The following is a 27,268-nucleotide window of genomic DNA, read 5'->3' as shown; positions in this document are numbered from 1 at the left end:
GTAAAAATGACCTCAGTATCAAACATTTGTAGTATTCCCATATCTTACAGGTGTCCGTTGTTCGTCCGTAATGCTAGCTTCGCTTGACTTACTACAGAGTAAAACATGTTTCAAATTACGTACATATACAGTCGGACGTTAGTATCTCGAAAATTAACATCTCACATACCATGAATATGTCAAAGTGAGATAGAAGTCCCAACTACATTTTCCTTATGTATTTGAACCTAATTATCTCGAACCTTCGGATAATTCGAAGTCTTTTCTTGGCCTCATCGAATTCGAGATAACGAGGTTTGACTGTATATTCATCGCCATGCATGCAATAATTTCAGCAGGTTTCATATTATCAGTACAGTAAGAGCATTTTAAAATATTGCAATAGATCAACAGATTCCCCAAGGTCAAGACATATCTTGACATACCCCAATAAAATGGTGCGTTCAGTACTTATTCTTAATGAGGGTACATACAATTTAAATCCATAGCAAAACGTTTTGTTATGCAGTCTTTAAAAAGTTGTAAAAAGCACCGTAAAAAAAGTTTAAAGACTCCTTCGTTATATATAAAAAGACGTATAAATGGCCACGTGATATCTACCACTATATCTGACCCTTTAATCGAGCTGTTGAGCGTCTAGTTATCTGACGTGTGAAAAAGAAGTTGAATACAAACACGTTGCCAAGGAACCGAGGAATATTGTAAACAAAAAGTTTACTGGTAAGTTTGAAGTTTTTATACACTTTTAAAAACTTTTATTGGTATGTTTAAGTTTGTTAAGAAAAAAAAATATAATAACAAAACACATTGTTCCTAAATTTTATGTTTCAATGTCAGTGTACTAAACTGGATGTGTAACATGGTGTTCTATGTCCCTTTCCAGAATTGTTCACTCATGTTGGGAGGTCACCACACAGCTTTAGGTCATGAGGAATATTGTGTGTTGAATGTACAACATTGCTCGTACTACAATAAAAGTAAGTCAATTTTGATTTTGTTTCCCTAAATGTCGTAATTTTTGCAAAATCATGGAGAGGTACATGAAATTTAATACACATGTGATCACAGATGTTTTTCAGACTATGGTAAAATAAGTTTCTACAAAAATTATAGTTTACCGTATTTCAGTTGCTTTGCTAATGAATTGCATTTTAATGTCATGGAATAGTTTCTCTCTGAACATTAGAAAGCTGACCAAAAATGACCAGAAACCAATATTACATAAAGTTCGGTGGATTTGTCTGGTAACTTTTAAGAAGCAGGTTCATACATTGTTTTAAAATGTTTTATTGAAGCAGTTTATGTGTATTACAAATAATGAAAATAAAATGGAAGTTTTGGAACGTTACATTTTGCGATTGATAAAAGATTTACAATTATTAAACGTTACCATAAACAATTTACTGTGATACATAATATAAACTCCAGCTAGCAGAGAAATTCAGATTCAAATCGAAATCCAATATGAGATAACTTCGCAAGTAGCATAAAAGACTCCAGTGTTGGCTTTATTTTAAAGATCAAACTCTACACATATTGTTCGAAAGAGTTTTGATGGGTCATGTGAACAGAGATAAAAGTAATTAAACAAAATTGGGTATGTGTTTTAAAAATATTCTTCTCCAAAACCATTGCATCAGAAATGCAAATGTTTACGAGAAAGCTTCTTTATATAATGTACGAAATTAAAGTTCTCTTTTTTTTCAAACTGTGACCCCAAACAAGAACAATTAGGAAATCTGTAGTGGTGACTATTGAATTTCAACAAACCTTGGCATAATAAAGTATCCTTGGTTAAAGGGAATTCATGTTTGTTCAATAGAAAGATCACTTCCCTTCTAAGGAGAGATAGTTGCAAAATAGAGAAATATGGTGGTATCTTTTGAAAAAGTCCTCCAGAACCATTGACCAATTTCAACCATACCTAATAAAAAGTCTCCTTGGGTAAAGAGGGTTCAAGTTTAATCCAATGAAGTGCCACATCGCTTTTCAAGGGGAGATAATAGTAAATTATTGAAGATACGGTGGTATCTTTTGAAAATCTCCAGAACAACTGAGTCAATTTCATCCAACTTGGAACAAAGGATTCATGGGTAAAGAATATTAAACTTTATCAAAAAGAAGGGCCATGTCCATTTCTAAGGGGAGTTAATAGCAGTATAAATGGAAACACGGCGGTGTCCTTTAAAATTGTTCTTTCCCAGAATCAATGCGCAAATTTTAACTAAAATTGGCATAAAGTATTACGAGGTAAACAGGAAGAAAAATTGTTTGAATGAAGGGCCAGCTCTCCACACCTTTCAAAGGGGAGAAAATAACAAAATAGAAAAAATACTGTGATGTTGTTTGAGAATCTTTTTCTTATAACCACCAAGGGAAAAATAATAGCGAAATAGAGAAAATAGTGTACAATGTAGTTTCTTTTTTAAAAAAACTTTCTTTTCAGAATAGCTGTTCTGGTATTATCAAAACTTTTGCTTAAGGTTTCTTATGGTAGAATCAAGTTTGTTCAAACCATTATCTCTAGAAAGGGGACACAATGAGGGTTCAAAGCCTTGCATAGAAAAATAAAAAATAACAAAAGAATCTTCATTTTTTAAGGTCACCTGAGTGACCCAGGCGACCAATTGTTATTGGTTTGCGTCCGTCGTCGTGCGTTAACAATTGAACATTTTTAAAGTCTTCTTGATAACTATTATTTCAATTCTTTTGAAATTTGGTATGAAGCAAGAGAGGGGTATTAAACTGTAAATTTCAGGAATCTTATACCCCTGGGGCCTTAAACTGCCAAACATTGACAATTTTACAAAATCTTCTTCTCTACAAACGCACACCTATATGAAAAACTAAATGCATAGTCATATAGAGCAGGAAGACCTCTACCACAATTGTAATTTCATGATCCCTGGGTTAGACGTTCTCATATATATTAATATTATTATTTTGATAGCAAGGCTAAAGATGGTATATAGTGTTTATGTGTAAAATATTTTAATATCATGCTCTTTAATGTTATTGATACTATATTGAAACTAAACGGATATTTAGAAGAAGCAGGCAATCCTTTACCAAGATTGTATATTTCATGATAGGGGTTTTGGTACCAGGGTGGGGTCAAAATGGTCATAGTGATTAAATACGTGTATTAACAATTGGATAGTTTTAACTTCTTGATAAACATCCTTCTAATTCTTTTGAAATTTAGTATGAATCATCTTTTGGACAAGGGGGACTTAAATTGTATATTTCAGGACTCCTGCATCCCGGGGCTTTAGGATAGACCTGCCAAAAATTGACGAATCTTTATACATTTTCTTCTGTACAACAGCAGATCTGAAGGAAAAACTAAAATACATAGTCAAGTAGCCTCTAGCAAAATTGTACATTTCATTATCCGCAGTTCCCTTGGAGATCTGGATTAGAATAGGTCCTTGGTATCCCTTGCTTGTCGTAAGAGGCGACTAACTGGGGAAGGGGGGGTCCTTTGGATGAGACCGGAAAAAAACGAGGCCCCATGTCACAGCAACTGTGACACGATAAAGATCCCTCCCTGCTCAATGACCGTGAGTGCCGAGCATAGACCTAACTTTTGCAGCCCTTCACCGGTGTCTCCATTTCAGTGAAAAATTCTCGAGTGGGATGTTAAACACTATGCAATCAACGAACAGGGTAGAGGGTCTGGCTTCAGGGCAGGGCCAAACTTGACATATAGTGTTTATGTGTAAAACGTTTTTAAAATGACATCCTCTTTAATGCTATTAGTACATGTATAACTTGAAACTAAATAGATACTACTCGTAGTATTATGTTTTATTATATAGCTAATAAATAGTCTAATATAAAATCTGCGTAAAATCTAGAGAATGTTCGCGTTCAATATCCTGAGAATTTATTGAACGCCAACTTTGCATTGCGTAAATTGTATGCGCCCGAAACATTCCGAGTATGAGCGTTCAATATTGACGTTTACAAAATCAGTTTGCTTCATGCATCAATGACGGGTTAAATACTGAACAGTTAAAAATGCATGCTGTTATTGCACATTGCCAATATTGATGAATTCTCGTCTATTTTGGAGTAGTTTGACTGAAAAGGGATATAATTTAACAACTAAATACTTTAGCTATATAATAAAAGGGTTATTGAACTTATATAGGTGAATACTGGCACTCGTTGGCTGTCAAAATGCACTCGCAAGCTCGTGCATTTTGACAGCCAACTCGTGCCAATATTCACCAATATAAGTTCAATAACCCTATAATGTAGAAGTAGTCCCTTACCAAAGACCCCAGGGGTAAGGAATTTGTTTCCAGGGTTGGTCAAAATTATTATATAGTGATTATTTTCATTATTTGAAAGACTTCTTTAAAGGTATATGTGCCGTATTAAACAGTATTTTGTTCGATATCAAAAAACCAAAATGTTGACAGTATAATAAACTATGAAAAATAATACGATTTGACTATTTCCACATATCATATACGGGTATTATAAAAACACTGGTCTATGCAATATAAAGAGAAAACGATGATTTTCTATTGCATACTTATGAAGGAATGACGTTTATGGTTAATGTGCGCAAGCGCGAGAGAAAAATATTATCAGAAACATCATGGTAGATTTACAGTGTGTAGTCGTACTGAATGGTGATGTCATGTTGAAAATGAAATTAACTCCCTCTCCATTGCTCAAAGTGGTTCTTTCTGACTTTTATCGCTGAATGTGTCCCGCTAACAGCCTGCAGGTCGTCCACGCTTTCATGTTGCCAAGTAATTGTTGACTTTCGAAATTCCGCGAGCAACGTCACGTGATCATGAATAATTCGAAACGGGGCGTTCCCTATCCGACTCGGAGAATACATAATTAAGTAGGAAATTAACTTGATTACTTTTTCACCCGATTGTGTTAAATTGCATAGTTTGCATAAAGTGTATAACTTATATAGCTTGGTATAAAACACATGTTTTTCCCCCACGATACTATCCAAAGATTACGACATTATATAGCTTTAAGCTTCTTATTAAATGCATGTTTAGGAAAAGGAGAAAGGAAGGTACCAAAATTGTGAATTTCACAACTTCAGGGTACTGATTCTCGGGCGGCTCCAAAGTAGTGATTTAGACGTTAATATAACATATATACTAGACAAAATTTCTAACTCCCCACCTAAGTTTTGTCATCCACTGGTTTTATTTTCTATTATTTTGACATAGGTTTTGATTGGTATAAAGTATAACATCTTCAAAAGAAGTCAAATTTTTTTCAATGTTCATTTATTTAAATATTCAATTAAAAACATGAAAACTTAACAGTACCCTAAATTTTGAAATTCTCAACAATCAATACCGTGTGTGTCCCCCATTCGCTCGAATAACTGCCTGGCACCTGCTTCGCATTGAGGTCACGTAATTGTGTAAAAACCTTTGTGGAATGTTATTCCAAGTGTTAGTAAGATTTCTCTCAAGTTCTGCCAGATTCTGCGGCTGGGGAAGCTGTCTTACTCGCCTGTCTACCTCGTCCCATACATGTTCAATAGGATTGAGGTCTGGACTGCAAGGGGGCCAGTCAATTACGCGGATATTGTGACTCTGCAGCATCTGTTGGGTGGTTCTTGCCGTGTGTGGGGTGGCATTATCCTGCATAAGGACCATTCCGCGATTTGTTTGGATGTGCGGAATTGCCACTGGCTGTAGGACAAGGTTTTGGTACCTTGCTGCATTCAGGTTCTGGTGGATCGGGATCATTGGTGTTTTTGTGTGAAACGATATTCCCGCCCACACCATGACAGAACCACCTCCAAACTGACCTCGCTCCCTTACACATGCGTCAATATATCGTTCACCAATTCTGCGGTAGACGAGGGACCGTCCATCTGATCGCCTTAGATTGAATCTGGACTCATCTGTGAAAAGAACTTGTCCCCAGTCCGCGTGCGTATACCTCAGATGGCGTCTTGCCCACGCTAATCGAAGTTGCCTATGTCTTGCAGACAATACCAACCCTACATAAGGTCTTCTTGCCCGCAATCCCCTTTCCCTAAGTCTGTTTCTCACAGTTTGATCACTGAGGGGTCTTCCATGTGTTCCCAATGTGCGCCATGCTGTTGCTCGAGCTGTCAAATGTCTGTCACGTAAATGGGTCACTCTTATGTAGCGATCCTGTTGAGGGGTTGTAACACGCCGTTTGGGCCGTCGGCGTAGATCCGCTACATTTCCGGTTCCATTGAATTTTCGGATTAGGTTTGCGATGGTCTTGTGGTCTCTATTGAAATTTCTAGCAACCTGTGAAAATGATCAATTCAATTGAATATTTAAATTGTTTCCTACACTGTGTATCTGAAAGTTTTTCGCAAAAGATCGAATGTAATGGAAGAAAGCAAACCTCTCGTAAACTGCAACCAGCATGGACCAGGCCAACTGCTCTTGCGCGTTCCTCTGTCGACATGCGCCGCATTTGACTTCAGTAATTTTGTGTTTTTCAAATACAAATGAGTGTATTGAGAACAAGAAAACAAAGAATTTTCAAAAGCAAACCAGTAAAACCAATCGAGCACGAGATTTTCAATTTCAAGAAAACCCGCTACGGTCCAGTAGCTACGAACGCGTTCTTGAAATCTTTGTGCTTAAAAGGTCAGCATTTTAGTTAGCAGACGATGTTATAAATTACAAATTGCATAAATGCAAAGGTTTGTAAAATTTAGAAATTATTAACTTGGGGAGTTAGAAATTTGGTCCAGTATATCATGTAAAGTCTTTCATCAGTATTAACACATTCGTAGGGACATTTGTGTTTTAATTAAGAACACATCTTATCACCGCTGTTGAATATCAGAATTTAGCTTAGATATGCAGAACAGGAAAATTATTTCAGATTTCATAGGCCCTGGGACTAGTAATACTTTTGATTAATACTCAGATAACTGATAAGCCTTGTGGGCCTATTTTTTTAAAAATATAAATTCCAAGTAGATTAATTTTTGGGAGTTGAACTATGTTCAATCTCCTTGGGTCATCACGCACTTTTCTGCGCAGTAATTTGTATTGATTTGTATAGCGGTCGTCAGCGGGGGTTCTGTGTCAGCTGATTTACTCCTAGGTAAATCAACATAAACTTTTATAAACATCCGCCATTAAATAATCCATGTAACTTTTCTGAATTAATCTAATTTTGATAATTGACATGTAAGTAAATGCAATGATATTGTATTCAAATCAATTTGAATACAGGATTTCGATCAAATTGATACTGATATACATAGAAAAATAAAAGATAATGTTGAAAATTGTCGTTTGTAGCGCAGCGTCACCTATAAACATTGATAGGGAAACGAACGACAACTGCACACAAGACCTATTGACACCGTGGTGCGAAATATCGAATATGGTGCGAAACCTCAGAAAATTTACAAGAAATAACTCTACAACATTGCGTGTGGTATATATTTGGGTTTTTTTTTTAATGTGATATAAAAAATGCTTGATGTTACATGTATATTGAATTAAAACACGTCATTCCCAGTCAACAACTTTCGATTGGGATCGGAATACGAAATAAAATTTCTTATATCCGGTTGCAAAGTGAAACTGCTTCATGCTTCAAGTTATTGAATTACGTAGTAATTGCACGTTACACATTAGAGAACTGTGTCTTTTAATAAAGAAAGTCACAAAATAGATACAAAATGAGTGTACCTTATTCATTACTGTTACCGAGCTTTCGTCGACGAAAATCTCGAAAGGCGTGTTTCGCTGTGCTTGATGACGGTAAGGTCCACATTTTCTACGTGAGTAGTGTGATATTTGTTTATGAATTTTTTGTGCATACATGGTATGTCTCGGCTAGGAATAATGGAAACTTTCTCACCTATGTATGTAAAGACATATTAATCTCTATCTTTAAAAATGTAGAACACTTTTATCAAATGACAATGTTTGAAAACGCTTAGAGCCCCGATGTCAGAATTTCCTTTTCCAAGACACCAATATGTCAAATTCATTATCCTTTTTTAATAGTATGTACCATATTTTGTACCAGTTATCCATTTTGAATCCCCTATTACAATGAGATTTTGCTGCACTCTGTAATGTTTGAGTGGATGTCATGAGAGTGTGTCAAACAGAAATTTTAAGAGCATGGGATAAGGTGCTGCCATGTTTGACTTCACTATCAAAGTTTAACCCAGTTGCCACAATGTTGAATTTATGCTGCAAAAAGGATTGGAAATTGCTCTGGTCAAAACACATTGTTTATTTGTCTACAGATGAAAGAGACATGAGGATTCTCCCTCACAAACTGAAAAAAAAAAATAGTTATGGATCTTGTACATGTATAGTTTATTAATCACTATAGATTTCCAACATCACGAGTCTGATTCCGCTATATTCTTCCCATTCTGTCAGGTTCATTCACCCCCTGTTTAAGCCACAGTATAATATCCCAAATACCTTGGCAATAAATAACATTATTTGACTAGTGTTTCATTTTTAGCGGAGTTGCGATTAAGTCGAACTCGGCTTATGATCTGATGAAGTGCCTTTGGGCGGGCAGGCGGGCACGCATCAACATTTCATTTCCGCACCATAGCTCTTGAGCAAATTATAGGATCTCAAACTTAGATGGATTGTCACCCTCAGTAAGATGAGGAAGCCTATCGATTCTGGCGTCACTAGGTCAAAGGTCAAGGTCACAGTGGCTATAAATAGACTGAAGTTTGGAGAAAATTTTGTTTTCCGCACCATAGCTCTTGAACGAATCATACGATCTCAATTAAACTTAGATGGATTGTCACCCTCAGTAAGACCAGGAAGCCTATCGATTCTGGGGTCACTAGGTCAAAGGTCAAGGTCACTGGCTATAAATAGACTGAAATTTAGAGAAAATTTTGTTTTCCACACCATAGCTCTTGAACGAATTATAGGATCCCAATCAAACTTAGATCGATTAAGTAAGACAAGAAGCCTATCGATTCTGGGATCACAAGGTCAAAGTCACAGTGGCTATAAATAGACTGAAATTTGGAGAAAATTTTGTTTTCTGCACTATGATTTTTTAACAAATTATAGGATCTCAATTAAACTTAGATGGAATATCGCCTTTGATGAGACAAAGAAGCCTATTGATTTTGGTCAAGGGTTAAAGGTCAAGGTCACAAAGGATTTAAGTCGGCTGAAATTTATGTACGCAAAATTTTGCTCCCTGCTTGATAATTCTTGCAAACTTTTCTGCCGGTTCCCTCTATGCCCATTCCTTGCACAACTCGGCTTGTGCATTTCCGATGCCGGACAATTTTTAATTTTTTTGCATTTCATTTATTTTGAGTTATTATACAATTATTTACCATTCCATTGATCCTCTACAGGACTGTAGTATACCCAGGTGACAGTTTAGCATATTGGACTACCTTTTCAAGTAATGAATCCTTAGAATTAGCTACAACTAGGATTAAACTTGAATGTATATATACAGGGGAAAAACTTCTTCATAACTGCAAGGCATTGAAAACCATATTGATTTGAATGTTTGGGCCATAATATGTGGTCACATTTTTCATGAGAATATAAAGGGGTGAAATTCTAGAAAACAACAACACGACTTCAGTTACTCGAGGAGCGTTGTGGCCCATGGGCCTTCCATTATCCATGTTTGCTGTTGTAACGCTTTGAAAAACAACAACAATTGATTTGTATTTAAAATCATGATAATATTCAGTCATTTATCCCCCTACCCTTCCAGTGCTATCTGTTCTAACTGAATTTCCACAATGTTCAACTCCCACGAGTACTTTAAGTACTTTGATTTTAGCATGGGTACCTGCTAATTCTATGTATATTCAAGCTTGTTCAAATCACAACAAGGAATGGATAACCATTGATTTTTTTCTAATTATGCTAATATGTAGTTCTTTCACGTCTGCTATCCAAGAACCTACATTTTACAAAGACATAAATTATTTATATCATTTCTTTAAAAACTGATTTTAATCAAATTGTTGCCCTTTGGAAGCATGTGACTTTCACAATAGATCCATTTCATGTTGTATCATTTGAAAACCACTGTGATTTTTTTTTAAACATAAGGTCTTTAAATTTTCACTTGGTAACAACACATTTGTTCAATCATGGCTCCTTTGACCTGGGAAATGAAACAAGAATTAAATGCTAAACATTGTCTTACTACATATAGGGAACTGCTGTTTATGTGAACGATGTGGCCCATGGATCTCTTGTTCTTTATATTTAGATATTGGATGGCACAGGCAGCGAAGGGTCCACAGGATGACTGGTCTCTAGGAGAAAATGAGCAGTGTAGACATATCATAAACATCATATTTACTGATCTCCGAAATTCAATTCGACTTAGAGACGTAAATGAGCTGATACTCAAGCTAACATCAAACAATCTTCTAGATAACGAGAAATTTAAATACAAAAATGAAAAAACACGTGGAATAAAATTTCAAGGGCTGATATGTGCTGATGAAAATGGAATTAATCAGGATTCATGGAAGACCCGGGATACATTGATGTTTTGGATAAAAGATATTCGACGAAGTAAGTTACATACACACCCATTCACCTACGCTACTCACCCACACATTTTCTATGGGTTGCAATTAAGAGATAACAATGCAATCCATAGCCTACCACTACCAAAAAGTGGGTGAAATCATGTGGTCAATTCCTACAGTGCTGTAATGAATTCCTAATGATATTTGCCGAATTCATTGAAAAGCCTAGACACTGGTCCTTGATATTACCTAATATGAAGTCTGTATTTCATATAAAAAGGGGGGTATTCTAGTAATAATTATTATCTTTATAGATCTAAAGTCAGTTTGAAACCGATCAAAAGATACCAGTAATTTATGTTTTCAATTTCATTGATTATCATAGATTTTTCAACATATTTGGAGGCAGAAAAAGAATTTGTGTTGGAGCGTTTAAAACGATCTACTCCAGTATCAGAGGAGTGGTTGACGGAAAATGTAACCTTGGATACTACTAATCCTTCCATGGGAGAGTGTCTTTCACTTCAGTTTAATGTTAAACACATCAAGGAGAAGCTAGAAAAGGAGTTTTACACGGTAACAAAGATAGAATATAATTATATACACATTAAATTTTTGAGAAATTGAATTATAAGGACAAAAATCTATGAACTTTCTGTTAACAATGTTCGTGCTTTGTGATATTTAATATAGACAGACATTTACGGAATGGTTTTAATTTTTTAGCATATTTTAAAAATAAATTTTCTTTTTGAAAGCTTCACGCCGATGAAGAGGCAAATTTTGACTCCCATAGAATAATGACCGGGGGTCATTTTTCGACATCGAAAAGTGACCCAAAGTCATTATTCGACGTAGAATAATGACCCCTTTTGCTCGTAGAAAAAAAATGTCTTTTTCAAAAAATCAGTCCATTTCACGTTTAGAAAAATTACCCTCGTAGAATAATGACCCCCTTGTAAATTTTATTAAAGATTATTTCTCTGGTAATGCCTAAGGGAGGCAGTCCAACATTGTCATATTATAAGTAAATCTATCATCCATATGAAACGTAACCAGATTAAAACATTAGGAATTGTAATTTTGTTCCAAAAATAAGAATTTACTTGTTTTAACAAAATAGTGACTCGTACCAAATAAGTGTCTAGTCACAACGAGTTATATTCGTTATTACGAGTAAATACATGCATAGTTATATCGAGATACATGCAATCGTCTTGCCATAAAGGGAATGTGGGTTCAGGCGTGGAAGGGTGCTCTATAGTTACATTTGTAAACATGCATTAGTTTATTCTACACTAAGGACCATAACATGCAAACAGAGTGCGTAATTGATTTGATATACACAGAGTAGCTACTACCATAATTGTGAAATCCTTGTCCCCATGTGTTATTAAGGTTAGAGTGTTATGCTAACCCATTCAGAATTGCATATAGTCAATTTAGCTATAAATATTTTACAAAGAATATGGAGTATGATATCAAATGTCAGACTTCACTTAAGAATGCAGACAAATACTCGTCAAGACTTTGTTTAAGAATGCAGACAAATACTCGTCAAGACTTTGTTTAAGAATGCAGACAAATACTCGTCAAAAACATTTCTCATCAGACTTGAATTGTTAATGTTGTTATGAATATACATGCATATCATAGAGCTACATGTAGCCTGTTTTGGATTTTCTCCGAGACTATTCTTAGCGGTTTATACATATGGAAGATCTACTGATCCTATCTCATTCACACTTGCTTGGCTGATGTGATTGTGGATATATGGCACATCTTATGATACCATTATGGCATGAAATTATGTAATGTTATTTGTAATAAATATATAATATACAGAATAGTAGGTTATCATATGATTTTGTATCGTACAATATCGTATCATATCACATTGTAAACATATATTCTGATGTTATATTGATACATATGATGCTATTCCATTTAATCATATTATGATATTGAATCATATGCTGTGATATAGTACTATGATATGAATCGAAAAGCAAAATGTCTATCATTTATATATAAGAAATGAAGAATGAAGTGCAATTGCTCTGATGGTATATTCTACGATGCACTTAACACGAATGATAGGGAATTCGTCTGCAGAGCAATCGCACTTCATAATGTCATGCTCAACGATAAAACATTTATTGATTTGACATATTTGCTTCGTGAACCATTATATGGGTCGGTTATGATAAATATTGAAGGGAACATTTTTAAATCACATTTTGAAAGTAATTTCACGAAGAAATCCGTCTACATATTTGTTTTATAATTTAAGTATATAGTTTTGTAACTTCCTCAAAGGCCTCTATCACGTTCCACCTTATATGTGTCTATAAGCAAGGGGGGGGGGGGGGGTACTCGAACTGAGTCCAATATTTGTGGATGACGTTATTTGCAAAAAATCCAAGAGTTTGGGTGCAATTCACTAATTAAAAGGAAATTTGAGACAGAGGAGCAGGCAGAGGAATACGTAACCATGTATCAACAGCAGGTGTATTTTCAAATGAAACCAACGAAATGAATAATTCCGGGAGCATTCCTCATGAAATGTAAAAATTTTACCTCTTTTTCACTTTTGTTCTTTATTATTGACTTTAGAAATTCTTAACAAAGTCAGATTTGGCAAAAACTGCAAATCGAAACTAATTGACAGACCTAAAACACTTAGCAAATTTTCATGTGTTAGCATTTCACTGCTTTAGGTATATTGACTATGACTTCTGAGAGTTAATGTAAGCAATTACGCTCCTTAAGGATTGTCTGCGGTTCACAGTGTTATGAATGCAATTGGTTGAAACAGGTTCATAATGGGAGGATATAATGGATATGCATATTTATGCATTGCATGACATGAAATATTTTTGGGGACCGACCAACAATAAGTCTTTAGTATCCTTTGCTTGTCATAGAATATGCTACTAAATGGCACAGACCTTCGGAATGACCATAAAAAACCGAGGTCCTGTATCTCTCTCTCTCACACACACACACGCGTGTACATATATTGCACTTTATAGTCTTGAATGCACATGTCAAAAGTGCAATATCAAATTTTATAACTATATATAAATGAAATCATATTACGGTAAATTTGATAGGTGCCTCAAAGAGGTGTTGACTCATGAAGACTTTTGATTACCTTTTTAGGTTATTTTGAAATTATAGGCAACAGTTCAGGTTAGAGTTTCGCACAAGCATACTTTTTTGTGTACTTCGTCATACATATCTTGCTTCATTTCAGGAAAGATATTCTCGTTTTGATTTTTGTCCTCTACAATTTGTAGATGTACGAGGGTCATTCAAAAAATGCGTGGACAATGTCGCTCCTCTTCAAATTATTTATAAGAAATCCAAAAGCAACACAATATTTTATGTAAAAACATTTATTCTATGAATGTGTGAATTTTCATTGCACTTAATCTAATGGATCTGATGTTAATAGATTTTAGAATGTACACGTTTTATCCCACGGAGGAAGCGTAACGTCAAAAACATAACATCATTGCAATGTATTTCACAGATTCTCAAAATAGCTCCCTTTATATTTCACACACAGTCTAAGGCGCCTTACCCACTCATTAAAGCATCTCTACATCACTTGACATCTAGTTTAGTAACAACTGTCGATTATTATAAGTTAGTTTGTCAGATTTTTTTTAATTTTCTACGCGTTACTCTGCTAAGCTTACAGTAGGGAAATCCATGACGTTGCTTATCTTTTTAACCAGATTATCACTAATAATCCGCCTTCTCCCGGGCCGCCCGTCATCCGATTCAGAGTTTCTACCTCTCAAAAACCCCTTATATCATATATTTAAAATGTACGACCGACTTCTGACATATTTTCTGTTGCCTTTAATACATGTATATCAAAAGTTTGCATTGGAGTATTTTTCGAGGCAAACACAAAATGTATTGCTACTCGCTGCTCCGTAACGCCAGGCGACGTCATATTTCTTTGCCTTTTGCAATAAGGACTACCTCACTTCTGTAAGTGATTTCCGTTCAACGAAGCAATATATTGCATCAAAATTTGACACATGAAGTGGCGTGACATTATTAGATTTAAACATTTAGAGTTTATTTCGTTTTAAATTCATTTTGCAGAGATTATATAGTGCATTATATGTGCATTGCGAAATTTCGACGTGCTCCGTAACCCCATTTTTCAGTTTTAAATCTTAAATAACTTTTTAACATATCGGGATATATTTTAAATTTATAATCAAAATTAGGGGAAGTTATGGTTAAAACATGCGTACCAAATTTGGATGTAATATGACGTTAAGTAAGATAGTTAAGACAAACGTCTACGTTTTTTTAATGACCCTCGTAAATATTGTAATAAATGGGCAATTTGGGAATATCCAAGAACTTTTACTGCATTATAATGTATTCTTTAAAAAGTAAGGGGTTGTGTTGTAATATTTAAGGTACTACACCTAGAAAGAGTTTCTCAAGTTTGGAAGATTTACAAATCTATAAATGAAAGAGGTAGAAAATATGCAAATTTAGGGGCAAAAAAGTTATTTTTCAAAAATTATTGTAGTGAAATTGTATGACAAATGAGATGATTCCGAATTTGCCATTATTAACTTCCCATATATACATGAATGTAGCGACATCCCAGTATCACCTGCATATGTCGTATAAATCTCCTAACTGATTCGATATGTAAGGACCTGTTCTGCATATGATCAGTATTTGAGTCAAGGTACACGTAGGCTACTGACAGACAAGTTGATGTTACAGGGATTTCTACAGACTCGTTTGATGTCAGTGTTTCGCAAGTTACAATTATCTAATCTACAATTACAAACTTTCATTGGGCCAAATATTGTCTGACATTTTTCATACCGATAGTTAGGCCGTTCTAGGCACACTACTTTGACGGTGGACAACTCCGCATTCATGATCAAGAAATTGGGCTCACGGCGGGTGAGACCAGTCAACAGGGGATACTTAATCCTCCTAGGCACTTGATCCCACCTCCGGTATGTCCAGGGTCCGCGTTCGCCTATTTACTCAGTATTTCTCTGACTTGTAATTCCTACTTGTGTTTCGAGACTGATCACTGTTTGGTATCTTGGCAATTTCAGAAGATATTAACAAAAGCTTCTGGCGGATTTGAATTTATGATCTGCGGTTCAGCAGCCTGACACTTTAATGATACACACAATATTATCTTTATTTTATAAAAACGCCATCTTGTGACGCTGTCTCGTTAAGAATAAGTGTGAGTTGCATGGTTTTATTGAACAGTAGCAAGAACCAAAACTTTAAAATCAAACTTGGAAAAATAGCTGGAAAACACTTCAAACAGCATATCGCGCCAAACTAATAACCATTTTTATTGAACTCTGAAAATTAAAATCATGCCGATTTTAGTTCAGTGAGAATTTAGAAAAAAAAAATCATGGCGTTAGATTGATAAACTGACAAATGAAATTCTACAAATACTGCTCAATGTCACTCCAGTCGCACAGTAAGTTGAAAATGTTAGGGTCCATATTGAATCTGCAGGGTGTACAGTATCTATCCGTGAATATTTTAGTGTAAACATATGGAGGGTTGATATCTTCAAATTCTCTCAACTTTTGCTCGTCTGAGGCAGAATTTACTAAGGACGAATCCAACATTTCTTGTGACACATACTTTTGGTATCCACAGGCGACAAAATCGCTTATCTTTATGTATGGGGTCCTGGAGTATACTTCCTCTTGCACATCTAATACTGGTTCATAATGCCCGTGTTTGTTGACTAGGTACACACAGGGGTGATATGGTTGGTGTCCTGTAAGAGATTTATAAGGCAACCATTTTCAATTTTGACCGCCCAATTGCAATACACATATACACTAGTGTTGCACAAAGACGAGAATGCAAGGATCTCTAATTCTGTCCCCCTTGTACCACCTTCTTTCATTTTTGAAACAGAAAGATACTGCTCCATTGGTGTGTTTTCTACTTTCGCAAACAGTTTGATTCTCTTTCATGAAAGACACTAGTGTCTCTCTTACGCTTTTGTGGTATGATTGAACCCCGAACAAAATGAAACTGAAAGCGCGAAACAAACAGTTCCCATCCCCTCTCATGTGTGCAACCTTTCCTGGTTCTACCGTGATTTTTATTTTTCTTCTTCTTCCATTATCATTAATATTTTTTTACTTTCACATCAAATATGATAGATTTCCCTTTCTGCCATTGTTCACCAGTGGGAATAAAGTCCATCAAGGTATCCCCTTTATGGTGACCAACTATAATTGGTTCGCTACTTTCACTTTCTCCTTCTTTTCGGAATGAAAAATTGGGATCTATACTTTCTTCAACATCAGTTTTCTCTGTGGGGGTGGGGGGGGGGGGCATCGTTCTCTTTCATGCACTCTTTTCTCTTCTCAGGGCCCTCGGAGGATCCATCCTTGATCACGTACAACTTCAGTCTGTTGCCGTTTATTGCGTTTTTAAGACCTTCCAATTTAAACGTTCCTTTTCGAAGAAAATCTCTGACAGTATAAGGACCAACCCAGGTCTTGGAGAGCTTTCCTCCTTCTCTTGTTGTTTTTCGCGTATTGTGTACTAGTACACGATCGCCTATTTTGAAATTAATGTCTTCTACCGTTTTATCATAGTTTCTTTTTTGTGTATTTTGAGCACTTTTAATGCTTTTCGCCGCCTCCTCTCTGCTAATTTTAACGTTAATCGATCCTCATGTGATGTCATAGGTTTTTGCAAAAATCTTTATCAAATTAAACTTTGCGCATGAAAGAAATATACCTTCAGAGGAATTTTATTCACTGCATAAAATAAAAAAATTTGATAAACTATTGATATTGAAAAAGTGTATATTTTCTATAGATAATCATTTCTTTATAATTAAAAAAATGTTGTCAAGGGCAATAACTCCTATACTGGTATTTCTTCTACTGCATGTCTATTATGCATGATTTCCCTAATATCCACGATTAATTCATACATATTTATGAATTAACAGTTTTTTTAAACTGTTGACATTTAAAATTTGTCATTTCAACAAAATTTTATCTATTTTAATTAGTCTGTACAACGAAAATGTGTGATTTTCTAATGTTAACATATACTTCCATTTTTTTAAAATGACAACTGAATAAAACTTCAAATACAAATGAGATATACTCTTCTCTTAGTTGCTTTTCTTGTTCGGCTTTAGCAAATGAATCATTCTATAAGACTTCAGATCTATGCCTTATATGCTAACAGTAATAGAAGCAAATGTCCACAGAGGTTGTCAGTCAGCTTTTGGACATTTTTCATATTTTGCAATTTCTTGGTGCCCCGGTCACAACTTAACCGAGTTCATATCAATTGTCATTCAAAAACTGCTAGTGTAGCAAAATCATCATCAGGTGGAGAAGCTACAGTTTTACTAAATGCAGTGGGTCAAAAACATGCTAAGCATTTACAAAGCAAAGCTAAAATGCAATTCTAAGAAGCATGAAAGCATACATGTAGCTCACATGCACCAGTAATGCTATTTTATCAATTTTGTCCAATTTGCAAGTTACTGCCTTGTTTACTTTAGAATGCTGCGTCGACGATAAAAAAAACTAAACTGATCAAGTGTACACCGTCTTAAATAATCAGGGAATAGGGTGATGAAAAGCACATCCCTGTTTACCTTAAAACATCTGTGGAATTTTATTTATCTTTATTTTATTCTTTCCCCTTGGAAAAGGGCATTGTCCTTTATTTGAAGAAAAACTAACAAACATTTGACCCATTGCATATAGTAAAACTGTAGCTCCTCCACCTGATGCTAATTTTACTACAGTAGCAGTTCTTGAATGACGTTTGATGTGAACTCAGTCGTTTGTATTTGAAGTCTTATTCAGTTACCGGTAATAATATTACTTTAAAAATACTCAGTGCCCGCTACTATATATTACTACATGTATATTGAAATTCTACTTCACCATGCAGTAAATTTGTCAAAAATAAACCACAGTATTTCAGGAAAAATTGTTAGTAAATTGGTAAATTTACTAGATGAAACAGTCATTTTACTAAAATTTTCAGGAAATTTACAAAATTCACTGTAACACACACACACACACACACACACACACACACACACACACACACACACACATATATATAATGATTTGTATCCGAGTGAAACATACTCTAAGCAGAATCTGGAGGAACATTTTCTTTTTGAATAAAATATATCTGCATTTTCACAAGACGGTCAATAAGATACAGATACAGATAATTTTATTTACCAATCATGGGCCCCTGGGGGGCATACATTTATCAGAAATTAATTAACCATTGTAACAATATCATATAATAATTTTTGTAAGAAAACCATGCAGTCTATAAGAACATGTTCTTTTCTTCATATTATGACAATATGTATATATTGTATGAAGTTAGCTCATACACATGTATAATAAGGTAAGAGTCTCTCTCTCTCTCTCTCTCTCTCTCTCTCTCTCTCACACACACATTCTTTCTCTTCACGGTGAATAAGTCTCTCTCTCTCTCTCTCTCTCTCTCTCTCTCTCTCTCTCTGCTTGCCATACGACTAGCAGTCGAAAAAAGTTCCCAAAAAAGTTAAAGAGAAGAGCATTGAAATGAAAACTTCACAAGGTAGTGAAAATTGTCCTTTTCAGAAACTAGAGGGTTATTGCTACTATGCATCTGTATATACATGTACCTTATTCAGGAAAGTTGAAAATTTTTGAATTTTAGTTTTAAGTTGTTAACGTATCGTATATTTCTGAATCTTAATAAAACACATCCCCCCCCCCCATAAAATAATAATAAAAAAAATTAAAAATGAAGAATACTTACGTTTTGTTGATCCCTAAGTGCCCACTCGTTTCAGGACTGTGTACCTTTTAAAAAACATCACGCAGTTCTGTCGTTATCAAAACCCTCAGTGGTGTTTTAGCCTTCTCCTGGTGGTGCAAAATGTCATTAATCAAGACAAAGCCGTGACATTTTCGTCGAAAGTTCCGTTTTTTTCCGTACAGGAAGAAATTGACCGAGGGTATTTTTTCTTTTTCAGAAAACGTTTTATTTTCTTGTACTCTGATACGTCCATTGTCCAGCACCGATATTGTCAATGTGATGAGAAAAAAGTAGAAGTAGAACGGGACTTCGCGCGCGAACTTCAGTGCCTTGCGTCTCTTTCATATTCATCTTTCAAACGAAGCCGACAAAAAGAAAAAAAAATACAAAGAGTGAAAAAGAACTTCAGCTGACTTTGATCGTTGAGAGTAAGACGGCGTATTTTCATTCATCAACAACCTGTATTTTCTTTATTTTTTCCCCTTCTTGTTCTATTACTAAATGATGCAATATTATTAGTATGTGCAATTGCAATCCAGATGTTCATTTTGAAATTTATCTGTAATCGATTTTAATTCATAAAGTTGATATGCCAATTAATTAGATATAAAAGTATTTTGCATTTCTTTTTATTTTGCAGAAACGCCTTGCTTTGCTTGCCAAAAAAAAAGGGGGGGGGGTACTTTTGCTATTTTCTTTGTTGATCCAAATATCATTCCGTAAAGCATCAGGTCGGATAAAATTTTCCTTACATCAAGAACACAATATATACAGACGTTTTTCAATTAATTTACATAATCAAAGCCTCTACCCGTCACTTTATTATACCAAATATCTTTATACACGAGACATCCTAGTATATATATGTCAATGCATAAGTAAATATCGCTGGTATAAGCTGATGAAATCGTAAGCAGGTTACGATATTTAGTCAGATTAAAATTATGAATATTTTTGTACAGGATCTGTACTAATTTGATTTAGGTATATGTGTGCCTCCCTAATTACATGCATATATTGCACATATATTTATATAATTTTGTTAGAAATATAAATCGATAAAGAACTGACGAAAAACAGCCAGGCGGAATTAGCGAGACGGAAAGGGGGGTTGCCCACCCCCTTTGCCCTGACCAGAGAGAGAGAGAGAGAGAGAGAGAGAGAGAGAGAGAGAGAGATGGGTTTACACTGCTGCATACAAGGTGAATTGAAATTCAAAACATTATCGCAAGTCAACCCGCCTTGCATGCGCGTTTAAAATCATTTATGAGCTGAAGTTTGAACAATTAATAACGACGAAGGTTTATTAAATCATATTTGTTCCTATGTCATCAGTATGTTTACTTTAAAATCTAATAAAACAAATCTAGACTCGGTCTGTAATCATAGCTGTACAAAGGCGGATCCAGCGCCCCCTCCCACTGTTTGAATTTTTAATGTATTATTTTATATGTTCATTATCTTTAATTTAAATAAAAATTCACCTCTTATCTGTAAGAATTCGTCAGCTTGCTCTGGACCCACTGGGGGCTTCAATGCAGCCTAAGATCCCCCCGACTTCTACTGCGCCCCCCCTCCCTCCCGTTAGGAAATTCCTGGAACTGCCACTGGTTTTAGATGATACTAATGTATTCTAACACCTCTACCAATTTCAAAATCTTCAACCCCCTTTGAAAAATTTCTAGATCCGCCTATGAAGTAAATACTGGTTGGATCACCAAAATAAAATCCTTCTACAAGTCATATTCAATAGTAATTTTGATTTTGTAAGGAAAACTCTGTCATTGAAATTAAAATGTCGAAATTTGAAAAAAAAGTTACAAGAAGCAAATTAGTGCCCTTAATACGATGATCGTTACAGAAATCAATTAAACGCCCATTTATTATACGTAGTCACGTGGATGACGACATTTGAAGAATATGACCTTGGATCACATCATCCTTAAGATACTTAATTTTACTTTACAAAAACGAAAAGGAATTTATGTAAGGAATAAAGGAAATATCTAATGATCGAGTGATTCTTTCAAGTACTTGAAAAAAGCTCTTTTGATACAAAGAAAACTGTTTCAAAGCACACTGTCAAAATACATATAATTATAGATGAACTGCAGATCACCCATCAGTATATATAAGCGTTATCCATTTGAAATTTGGGAGCAAAAAGGCAGAACACTACATGTATGTTTTCTTCATATCCACTGAAAGAAATGCAGATTTTATTATATAGAATCAACGGAATCACCACGGATGTTCACCGGAGAGGACAGGAAAGCGGAATTCTGACAGGATCAGAACAAATTAGAAAGAATTTTAGCGGAATATTTCTCCCGCAGAAATTTTTAACATGTCAAAATTTTTCAAAATACTCATACGGATATCCAAGGAATTTCGAAAGGGGGGAGACAAATCCCCCCCCCCCCCCCATCAGACATTTTTATAGGGTGCTAAACCTGGAATTAATCTTAATTAATCACATCTTTTTTGTAAATTTGCTTCCTCTACATTCTTCACACACATACACACATACAGAGAGGGAGAGAGAGAGAGAGAGAGAGAGAGAGTAGAAGGTGATACACTTTACTCTAGTGTGTTTCTACACGGTGATAGCAGGTGTACTGCATTTACTGTGATAGACAGTGCGGCGTTTTATTTTGGGTGTTTTGATAATTTAACACAATAGGCAGTGGCGTAGCTGGGCTAAAAATAGTGAGGGGCACCAAAGAAATCCACCTTAAACACATCTTGACTTGACAAACAAACAAAAAATTAAAAAAAAATGAAAAAACACGTAGGATATCCTTCTGACACTCCAAATTCCTATTTAGTGGGGGTGGGGTGGACTTTACACTTCCTTGTCACTTTTTTTTTTTTTTTTACGCTTTATATACTTTGCTTGTATGCCATTTCTTCATTAATCAAGTTTCATGTATTTTCATGTCTCCCGAAGAAAATTTCGAAGAATTCAAGATTCATGGCCTCTGGAGGGTCTTCCGACTGTAATGACTCAAAATTGTTTTATTTGTGGGTACTAACTAACAATCCCAATCTGATAAAAATGAGATCCTCCATCTGCTCCTTTGTTTTTATGTTGTAGAGACGATATGAAAACAAAGGAGCGGATCGGGGATCTTATTCTAATCAGATTGTAAAAAAGCATTACTTAAGGGGGGAGGGGGGCACAACCATACTTCTTCCCCCTTTGAAAAGTGTGGGGGCATGTGCCCCGGCTGTACCTTCCACTACTTCCCTGTACTGTGTACGACATACTGCACTTCTGAACATTGCAATGGGGGGATTCCCTTCTAATATAAATGAGATATAACTATTTTCACCATGAGAACATTTTTCTTGTAACTAACAATTTCATGACGGTTTAAAATGTAACACGGTCAAAAAAAAGTAGTACGCAGAGAATAGGATATGTACATGCCAGAAATAATGCTTTCAGTGCTGAGAACCTGCATATTAGAATTGAGTATTTTTTAACCGTGGTATATTCTCATATGATCAATCTATGTTAATTTTGTGTTAAAAAAGTGAGGGGGCACAAACCCTCTTGTGCCCCCCCCCCCCCATCTTCCAAAGGTGAGGGGGCACGTGCCCTCGTCCCCTTGTCCTACACCCCTGATAGGCATAAATTATCCAATGAAATGCTATAGTCTACCCAAAGTTATCGTTCGCATACTCACTAATACATGTACCTCTATCAACACTTACTCATTTTTCAAAATTCTTGAAAAACGATAATGATGCGTAAATGAAATAAGGCAATAAGTTATTGACTTCAGTTGCAAAAAATGTATGTCAATTCATCAGTTTTAAGAAAATTTCACGCCTCTCTGTGACACAAGAAGTATTGTATTTAGACACAGCTCTTTTTTATGTGTGTGTTTGATTACACAAGATCTATACATGTAAATAGATAGAATAAATACATTGGTAGATTCAGAGGGAGGTGTGGAGAATTTATAGGTTGTACCTCTGCCTATCGTTACAAAATTGCTTAATGAGATAAAAATAACACATTTTGAGAATGGAACTCCCCTTTTGAAAACTAAAATTTATGGTAGAACCCCTTTTTGAAAATTCCCTGGATCCGTCCCTGAAATATGCGGGTTTTTTTCAGTTGTAATTGGTCATGGAACCTACAGTGGGGTTTCCTCAAATTTAATGAACTAGGTCTTACTTTTATTTTATTAACCGTGAAAAATTTTTTACACATGGAATAAATTTGATAAGAGGAGCAGCAGGAACGATAACTCTGGGTAAATAATGACCTGAAAACCCTTATCAACTCCTTTAAAATAAATCAATCTGCTAAGAAAGAGATGGGGGTCATTATTTTTCAGGTATGACACGCAAAATAATGACCCCTGGGTCTTCTTTCTACAAAATTGTCAAATTTTTCTACGGCTAGGGGGTAATTTTTCGATAGCGAAAAATGACCCCCGGTCATTATTCTATGGGAGTCAAAATTTGCCTCTACACCGGCATACTTCAGACAGACACAGACATTCTTTATTCCCTCTGACATAAAGCGATAAATCTAAACACAGTTAAATACTAGTACATCAAAAGCAAACAGTGTTAAACGTACTATATTTATAGGTTATAGACTTTGTATGGGAAAATATGACGACCGAGTTTTTTGGCGCGTAGACGGACCGAGCTTGCGAGGTCCGCCCGCGACAAAAAACGAGGTCGTCATATTTTCCCATACAAAGTCTATAACCTTTTTATTATATACTTTCAATTTCATTTAGAAACTTACAATAATTTTATTTCAACAATTTCTTTATTGGTTTAACTGAGTAAAAGATGAAAAACACGAAAAATTAGAAAATTAACGGCGTAGTGTATTGATTGTGACGTAATGTTTGCGGGCCGGAATGTTTCCGGGCATATATCGTGTCATATATATGCCCACAAACTTTTAAAGAAAAAAGAAGAGATGAAATTGAAAGTATATAATAAGTACTGATGGAGTTAGAAAAATGTTGATGTGTAGATATCTCAAGTTAACCACAAATAAAGACTTAAAAGAAGTCTATAATCACAGAAGATATGTCGCGTCTTTCAACATCACTGTCATGCCCTCAGCCACCTTGAAAGTCACCTATTCCTCTTGTGGAATGACTGCTGATCTTAAGCCCGAGATTAGTATTGACTATTGTGGTTTTAGTTTTGTGTGTTAGCACGACATACGTGTTAAATGATCAGAGTCATAAGATGTTCGCAACTTTTGTATGACCTTGGACAGTCTACAATGAAATGTTGCGCAATTTCCTGTGTTTACCAATTGCGTAGTTTACATGAGACACATACGTAATTGAAAGATTTTAAGTTCATAAAACTTCCACGTACATTCATGATGTTAAAGACTCAGTGCCCAAAGTGGGCACGGTGTAAATTCCTGATGTATTTCAACAAACGAGTAACTTTTCTTCATTCTTCGTAAAACGAATTGTGTAAGACTAAGAGATTGTTCACTATTGATTCCATGGCAGTTTGAAGGACTGAAACAATAGTTCAGATCCATTTTAAATCTGGTATTAGAACAATTGGAAAGTTTACCGAACAATTAAAAATTATTCAACTACGATGTATCATGCATGATTGTTTGTATACGCAGATATTTTACCAATCATGAAACGTACCATAACACACAGTTAGATTTAGATAAACTACATGTAGATGTATATACATGTATGTATTCTGCTTATTCTTTTAGTCTTGCACATGCAAAAAAAAAAAGCAATGGTTTTATTAATTTGTATGAAATTGTTAAGCCATACAATTTGTATTATGGGAGAAAAGATAAAACATAGATAGTACTTGCGATTATCATTAATTTTGTTGTCATGACCTATTTGTCAAATTAAGACTTATATCTTCAGTTTAATCAATCTACCTTTAAGGAAAACAGAGGAAGATTTGAAAAAGAATTTGGATCAATTGAAACAGAGGAATGGAATCCTGCTGTGTTTCATCTTTCTGCCAACGCATTTGAAACTACTATTGGAATCTTCCATGAAATGGAAGGTCGTGTGTTAGAGTCCAGGTTTTATCCTCACACATATAAAGAAGGCCATTCAAAACCAATTGTGTATTTCGCCAAGACAGGAGATTCATCTTAATCCAGAGCTCATCCTAATGGTAGGCACATATTTTAGATATAATTAATACATGTGACTTTTCATTCCTTTACAAATAAGGATATTTCATTACACAATTTCACGACTCTTTTGGTGAACCATACAAAGACTACTGCAACTATTTCTAGATTACTGTAGAATAATAGCAGTTGTATATAATTGTTAGAACTCTTGCGTAAAGCTTTTAGGATTTTGTGACAAGTTCGATACAGTAAATGAATTTTTCTTCAAAGTTGAAACAGACAAAGAAATATGATTCGAATGACCTTTCTCACCTGCATGTAGATACATAGACACGTACCGCAGTGAATATCTCGTTAATATTTGATTAATGTACATACTGTTAAAATATTAATGATACATATAGCTAGTGCAAACTATAGTACATGTAGTATATGCATAATCAGTCATCGCTATCATATTTGTTATACAGAGGAAAACAAAATAGCCGAACGTGATTTAGATACGAGATACGAGGAAATAAAACATAAAGATGCGAGTGACAGGTCGGACCTAGAGATGGATTTCTTAGAGGCATATGAAAAATCACAAGAGGAAACGAAAAGACGTGGTGAATTGACAAGGAAATATGAATTGTGCAAAAAGGAAAAGGATACTTTACAAGAAGAAAATGCTTCTTTACGAGGTGAAATACGGTCAGTGCGACAATGCTGTCAGACATTAAAAGCACAATTAGATAACGTATTTCAGCAACTTGATAGAATGGAAACCAAAATTAGATAAGTATCTGTGGACTACAACCCATCATCTGGTTTGGTATTTTTTTTTTCAAAAACCGATGCATGGATGCGCAGCCTTCTGGGTCAGACGCTGTCGACAAAGACATGTACAAATATAGTGCTATCTGATAAACTTTTACCATTTTTCACGGTGCTTTATGATCACTGAAAACCATACCTTGCTGATGACAATATGAATATTTATTCTTCTATACACTGTGAATGAAATTGATAATAATCATACTGTATTACAAAACCAAGCATTCCTATTTATGTAGTGTTTTCCACAACGAAATGATACTTTTTCCAAGTCCCAGTGTTTTATATTTAGACTTCTATTGAGCGCCAAATTAATATTAACTCAAACAACTGAAGATATCTTTAATTACTTGAAGATATAATCAAACCAATTATTGCTCTAATAAATTCAATTGATGCGGGCATCAATGTGGTAGAAATATCGCTCGCAAAAATTAATTAATTCAGAACTCGGTATAAATTATCTGATGATCTCTTTAATGCAATTGAAGATATTTGTATTATTTACAACAATATAGTATAAGGATTTAATGCGCGCAGTAATTCTGTTAAAGAGAGCAAAAATTCAATTAGTTAAAGAGATCATTAATTCTATTGTAGATGAAAGGTGAAAATAACGAACCGTAATCAATCTCATAAGTCCTATAAGCAATACAAAATAGAGAGTTGGGCAAACACGGATCCCTGGACACACCAGAGGTGGGATCAGGTTCTTAGGAGGAGTAACTATCCCCTGTCGACTGGTCACACCCGCCGTGAGCCCTATATCTTGATCAGGTAAACGGAGTTTTCCGTAGTCAAAATCAGTGTGCCAAGAACAACCTAACAATCGCTCAGGCCTCGATGGCAGGGGACTAAGAAGTGAAAAGGCAATGTAGAAGGAAATGAATAAATACTGTTGTTAAAGTATAACAATAAAGTGTAAAGAAAGAATTAGAGGACTTAGTATGAATATCATTTTTTTAAAAAATCAA

At 35.1% G+C, this 27,268-nt stretch overlaps 1 long non-coding RNA gene across 1 annotated transcript; it reads left to right on the top strand.

Moving 5' to 3' along the window:
- The first annotated feature begins 917 nt into the window (after nucleotides 1-917).
- Nucleotides 918-25,984, top strand: LOC125682329 (uncharacterized). Its single transcript, XR_008799951.1, has 5 exons — nucleotides 918-977; nucleotides 10,240-10,550; nucleotides 10,893-11,083; nucleotides 25,279-25,516; nucleotides 25,949-25,984. It is a non-coding gene; the product is annotated as an uncharacterized LOC125682329 (long non-coding RNA).
- Nucleotides 25,985-27,268: the final 1,284 nt, after the last annotated feature.

Source organism: Ostrea edulis, chromosome 2, assembly GCF_947568905.1.
Source record: "Ostrea edulis chromosome 2, xbOstEdul1.1, whole genome shotgun sequence".
Classification (NCBI taxonomy): domain Eukaryota; kingdom Metazoa; phylum Mollusca; class Bivalvia; order Ostreida; family Ostreidae; genus Ostrea; species Ostrea edulis.
The sequence above is the reverse complement of the archived record's forward strand: the minus strand, read 5'-3'. Positions and strand labels throughout refer to the sequence as shown.